The following is a 7,219-nucleotide window of genomic DNA, read 5'->3' as shown; positions in this document are numbered from 1 at the left end:
ATATATATATATATACACATATATATATACATATATATAAATGTTAAGGTCAACTTGTCCATTTCCACAAAAGAGCTGGCTGGAATTTTGATTAGGGTTGTGTGTAGATCAATTTGGGGAGAATTGGAAATTTAATATTGTGTCTTAGAATCAATAAAAATAGAATGTCAACTAAAAAATAAAAAAATAAGACCTAGAAAAATAGGAGGAAGGAAGACGGTGGGCCAGAGGGAGGCAGTATTCTGTGTCGCTCCAGGATCCAGATCTCACCTAGTTGGAATACTGCATCTCTGAGAGTGTTAGAAGACCCCTATACTGCTGATTTCTGCAGAAATCCCCAGCACTGTGACCCCTCCGCTGGGCTCCAAGCCTCAGTGTTTGAGTAGGACTCCGGACTCCTAGCTCCCGAAACCCAAAACCCAAAGATCTAGCCCACACATGGCTCTCAAGCGACTTAGCAGAATCACCTATTGGCACCTCTACACAACTCCATGGATTCCATGTTCCTGTTGGTGGTGCCAACAGCCCTCCTGCACAGCTTCTCCCACAGTAGCTGAAGCCAGTTCGCCTGCAATGAAATTTCATTCCCTACACCTTAAAGGACATTCTTTCTGATCTACTGTGAATAAATCTGTAATGAAACTATGTTTTCAACTAATTCTAAGGAAGAATTAGGTGTGTCTTAAAAGAATTGCTGCACAGGATGACTGCAGAACGTTATTCACAATGCCATCAAACAGGAGTTAGAGTCCCCCTGGACTAAAGCGCATGGCCTTGGCCAAATCTGGGAGGACCTCAGAGCTGGAATCCAGCAAGTGTACACCAAAGTATGGTGAAGTTCAGACACACAGAACTCCACATACCCTCCTGGTTAAATTTAGTTTATGATTTTGATTCTTCACTGGTTTGAATTATTAGAAATCTTACATCATTGGGGCTGGGGTTTTGGCTCAGTGGTAGAGCACTTGCCTAGCATGTGTGAAGCCCTGGGTTCGATCCTCAGCACCACATATAAATAAATAAAATAGAGATATTGTGTCCAACTAAAAAAATAAACATTAAAAAAAAGAAACTTCACATCATATTTTCTCTTTTCAGCTCATCCTGTAATATTATCACCTCGTTTATTGTTAGCTATAAGTTTTTCAACAGAGGTAAAATTTTCTAGTTAGTAGTCTAAGGCAGTGCTGGTGAGTCCAATAACTACATGTGGATGTTTACATTTAAAATAGTTTCTCCTCCACGTCTGTTGGGCCCATGTCCATGAATTCAAACAATTACAAATTGAAAATATTTGAGAAAACAATTCTCTGTATTGAACATGGACAGACTTTTTTCTTGTCATTATTCCCTAAACAATACAGTACAGCAACAGAACATTTACATTGTATTGGGTATTATAAGTAATCTATAGAAGACTTATAAAGTATATGGGAAGATGTGCATAGGTTATATGCAAACACATTTTATACAAGATACTTGAGAATTCATGTATTTTGGTGCTGGGGGGAATGGGGGATCACAGTGGCCACATTTCAGGTGCTCAATTTCCAGATAATAGAATGTGTCTGGCATTGTAGAAAGTTCTATAGACAGTGCTGGCCTAACTAGGGGATCATTAGTTTAAATGTCTGAAACTGCCTTTATGTTAGGGCATGGAGCTGAGTAATTGTATCAGAAAACAGTCTGATCCACAAAGCCCAAACTATTTAGCCTCTGGCCCTTGGTGGGGAAAGGTTGTTAGTCTGATCTGAAGGGAGAGCACATAGAGCAAAAGTTTAACTATTATGGTCATATTATACCAATAAGGTATTAAAAAGCATTTCAGTCATTGTTTGGTCCATCATGTGTATGAGGGACTGTGCTGTATGCTGCCAAGATGATGAGGGTTTAAAAGACGTAGATCCTGCTATTATGCACATAGAGACATACTCATTAGCTTATAGAGTTTCTTCTTTCCTTATAAACATAAAATTAAAATTCAAGCCATGCCAACTCAGTAGAGATCAGACTGATTCTGGTTCTAGGACTTTAAATTTATTCATTTGATGGATATTTAAGTTTAAATCTATAATAGGTGTCAATGGTTATCAAACTAGGTTATATAATATTCTATATACCTTCAGATATGTTAATGTTTTAGAATTACAAAATATTAACATTAATTTATATAGATCTGAAACTATGCCTATTTCTAAATTAATTAAAATGTATTGTATGGACATACATATATTCACATATGTTTACATTTACATTGCAAACACTTTAAAAAAGAACAGCTTTACTGAAAGTATAATTTTATAATTTGCCCATTTTTAAAATATACACTGAAGTGGTTTTCAGTTATATTTACAGTTTGCAACCTTCACTATCTTAATTAGAGAAGATTTTCATCATTCCAAAAAAGACATCTTGTACCCATTAGCGTCAATCCCCATGCTCCCTTCACCCTGCCCCAGCCCCTGACAGCCACTAATCCACTTTCTGTCTCTATGAATTTGTCTATTTGGGGCACTTCATATAAATGGAATCATATGGTTTAAAATTTTTCAGGAAAAAATATTGCATCTTTACCGAACATATACAGACTTTTTTCTTCCTTTATTCCATAAAAAAAATACTGTATAATAACTATCTACATAGTATTTATATTGCATTTACATTGTACTTGTAATGTATTGGTTTTTGCAAGAACATGGATAAATCTGGAGAACCTTTTGTTAAGTGAAATAAGGCAGACAGAAAAAGACAAATTGTTATGGTTTACATAAGAGATATCCCCCAAAAGTTCTTACCCAAAAGCTTCTGTGTTAATGCAGGAGGTAAAATGGATTATGAGAGCTGTAATCTAATTGGTTCATCGTGGTTTTAATGGACTAACTGGGTGGTAACTCTAGACATGTGGGGCATGGCTGAAGGAGGTGGGTCACTAGACTTGTACCTGGAAGGATTAAGCTTCCCCATGACCACTAACCCGCCCCACTCTTGATGTGGAGAGCCGTGACTTGGACCAGAGTCTTTGACCACCTCGGAGCTGTGGCTATACCGTTTCATGAAAAGACATGGAATAATAACAGTCTTGACCTTGAGTTCAGACACCAGCTACCAGGGACAGAGTTCTCAGCATAACAAGATAACCACAATACTTTGCAAGTGCTGCAATCTTCAAGCCTGCCTGCTTTGCAGAAACTTTCCCACAAATAACATTTTGATGATAAAACCTATATAATAAATGTGCCGGGCTAGCTCTGGATCACTGTTTCTCCATCTCCGATGGAGAAAGGGTGCCAATTAATACTACCTTTTGCTTTATAAATGTTTGTGTGTCTTTCTTTATCCCCCATTGGCCCTCGCTGGACTCTAGGGGTTTGGCCGTGAAGGACGCAGCACTCTCTCTCAAATCTCTGCTTCCTGGCTTCCATGAGCAAAGCAACTCTCCTCTGCCTTGCTCTTCTGCCATGATTGTTCTGCCTTATCATGGGCCCAGAGTGATGGAGTTGGCTAACCATGGACTGAACCTCTGATACCATAAGCCAAAATAAACTTTTCCTCCTCTGAGTTGTTCTTGTTAGATATTTTGGTCACAGCAAGGAAAGCTGACTAACACAAATGGTTCATGATCTCACTTATATGTGGGATCTAAAAAAAAAAAAAATTGAACTCATAGAAGTGGAGGGTGGAATGTTGGTTACCAGGGGCTGAGAGAGGGAATGTTGGGGAGAAACAAAAAATACAGAATTCATTTAGGCAGAAGGTATAAATGCATAAGATCTATTTATAACATGGAGACTATGGTTAATAGCAATGTATTGTATTCATTAAAATTGTTGAGATTCTAAGTGTTCTCACCAAAAAAAAAATATTAAAAGTATGTAATATTTAAATATATTAAAATATATTAAGTATATATTAAAAGTATATGTTAAATAGCTCACTTAGCCATTCCACATTGTATACATACTTCAAAAAAACCTGCTATGAGCCGGGTATAGTGGCACACACCTGTAATCCCAGTGACTCAGGAGGCTGAGGCAGGATAATTGTGAGTTCAAAGCCCCTCAGCTAAGCAACTCAGTGAGACCCTGTCTCTAAATAAAATACAAAATAGGGCTGGGGATGTGACACAGGAGTCAAGTGCCCCTGAGTTCAATCCCCGTTACCGTTACCAAAAAAAAAAAAAAAATGCTATGCATAATAAATATAGACAATTTTGTCTATTAAAACAAGATTGAAACCTTTATGTTAAAAATATATTAATAGGACACTCCAGCAAGGAGCCTGGGGCCCACCATAGCAGAGAGGTGACATCACCAGAGTTCCGCCGACAGAATTCCTTCCCAGCGGAATCCACATTAGCAGGTGTGTGACTCCCACCCCCTCCAGATACAAGCAGCCAGGAAACCTCGGGAATCTCTCTGGGGGCGTGTCTGTAGGGAAGCAGAGGGGATTCCAGATCCCCACCTCCCCTTAACACCAAGATCTTAGCCGCCAGTTTCTGGGGGCGTGCCCACCAAAGGGGTCCAGAAAATTTAAACTGTTGGTTCCCAGATCACCCCACCACAGCACTGGGGCTTAGATGAATGACAGAGAGGGTGTTCATCGTTCGGGATATAGGACACGCGGTGGGGCTGCAAGTGTAATCAGATCCTTGGGGAACCGCCTCTGGTGAACAGGACCTGGCTGGCTGGCTGGGAGGAGGAACAGGGGGAGGGGCCGGATAAGTGAAAGGGCTCTGGACTAACAGGATTGAGAGACTCCCAGCAGCCACCGTACAAGGATTTCTGTCAGCACATAGAGGGCAGAAGCTCGGCTCAGAGGGCACAGCTCCGCCTATTGGAAGAGAAGAAAATGGGATGCAGCCATAGAACAGGGGATGCCAGCATGGCAGAGATCTGATGTCATCGGAGAGCGGCCGAGGAGAAAACTTCATCGGTGCCAGCGGCAACGGAAACAGTTGGTCCCCTGGTAGGGAGGGTGAGTCACAGATACCCGAGTCTCTCTCGCTTTGTCGTCNGTTACACATGACAGTACAATGACCTTGACATATCATACATTTTGTACAAGGTATTATGAGTAGTCAAAAATCATAGAGACAGAAAATAGAATGGTGGTTGCCAGCCACCGTGGGGAGCAAGGAATGAAGACTTGTTTAAATTGTATAGTTTCAGTTTTGCAAGATGAAAAGAATTCTGGAGCTAGATGATTATAATAACAATATGAATGTACTTAATGCCACTGAATTGAATGCTTAAAAATTGTGAAAATGATAAATGATATATTTTACCACAATAAAATGAAAATTTAATTATTTTGATTAAAAATGTGGTAAAAGACATTTTTAGACAAAAATTGAGAAAATTTGTGATGAACAGACTTGCACCTAGGCTTACATCAGATTTGCACCAGACTTCTACCAGGGTGCTATTCAAAATAAAAATAAGGTTCAGCTCACCGGGAATCTATAACAATTATAATTGAGATGTATAATTTTTATTTACATTTATAATTATATTAATTTAAAACATATAAATAGAAAATTGAGATAACTAGAAATTAACAAATCCACAAACATCATAGGAAATTTTAACCCAACTCCCTCAGTAACTATTGCAGCATGGGAGACAAAATTTTAAATAGAGGAGATTTGAACAACATGCTTAACAAACTTGGCCTAATAGACTAAAACACCGTACCAACTATTTCAGAATACATATTCTTTCCCAGCACCCACAAATCATTTATAAAAATTAACCATATGTCCTCTTTAAAGTAAATCTCAAGATATTTAATGAGATTGATATTACAGAGTATATATTCTGACTAGAAATCAATAACAAAAAATTAGAAATTTCCATACATATGAAATAAACCAGACATCAAAAAATACATGGAAATTGAAAATATCTGGGAGTTAATGATAATGAAAATAGCAAATATCAAAACTCACTGGATTTATCTACAGTCATGTGCAAGGGAAAATGGATAGGCTTATGTGTGTGTATTAGAAATGAAAATCTGAAAAATTAAACAGTCACATCAAGAAGTTAGATAAACATTAGAAAGTTAAGCTCAAAAAAAGTAAAAGAAAAAAAATAATGAAGTTAAAAACACAAATTAAGCTGGGCTTGGTGGTACACACCTGTAATCCCAGCAGCTCAGGAGGCTGAGGCAGAAGGATCTTGAGTTCAAAACCAGCCTAAGCAACTTAGCAATGCAGTAGGCAACTCAGTGAAACCCTGTCTCCATATAAAAATATAAAAAGGGCTGCGGATGTAGCTCAGTGGTTAAGCACACCTGGGTTCAATTCCTAGTACCAAAAGAAAAAAAAGGGAAAAACCCCAAATTAATAAAATAAATACAAATATAAGATAAAGTAGTCACAAAGACAAAAATTGATTCTTTAAACAAACTATAAAATTAACTCACCACCGAAAATGGAGAAAAGGTTATAAGTAGCCAATATAAGGAGTAAAATGAAAATTCTACAAATTTTATAAACATTAAAAATGCATTAGAGGTTATTATAAACATTTATGTCAACAAATCTTACAAGAACAAGTAGATAAAATAGACAAATGCCTTAAAAATACAACCTACTAAAATATCTTCTGTTACAAAAGAAAAAAAAATAGAAAACTCCAAGCCTATAAATCTTTTCTGATGAAATCTATCAAACATTTAAGGAAAAATTTCTTCAGTTTTATTTTCAGTGGCATCACAATATATTTTCCAGAGAATGGGAGCTGGAGATGATTTTCCAATTCATTTTGTGAAACCACAAGGAGTTGCTAAGAATCTTAAAATAAGAGAGAATTATGGGTCAGTCTGACTCATAAACATGCATACAAAACACCAAAGCAAAACATTAGTAAATCAAACCCAGAAATATATCAAAGAATAATACATCCAGACTAAATGTTATTTATTTCACAAATGAATGAATGGATGATATATCATTTGAAAATGGATTTGGTATATCAAATTCAATATATTAACAGCATAAAGAAAAAAGGGCGTAAGACTATTGTAATATTTGATGAAAAGTTATGCAATTAAGAATTTATTATCTACACATAGCATTATTTTTACAACAAAGCTTATAAAATGAATAATAACTTTCTTAACCTAATAAAATTTAGGTTAAAAAAATTATAGCAGGGCTAGGGTTGTGGCTCAGTGGTAGAGCGCTTGCCTCAAATGTGTGAGGCACTGGGTTCAA

Source organism: Marmota marmota, unplaced genomic scaffold (assembly GCF_001458135.2).
Source record: "Marmota marmota marmota unplaced genomic scaffold, marMar, whole genome shotgun sequence".
NCBI classification, from domain to species: Eukaryota; Metazoa; Chordata; class Mammalia; order Rodentia; family Sciuridae; genus Marmota; species Marmota marmota.
Note: the sequence above shows the minus strand (reverse complement) of the source record.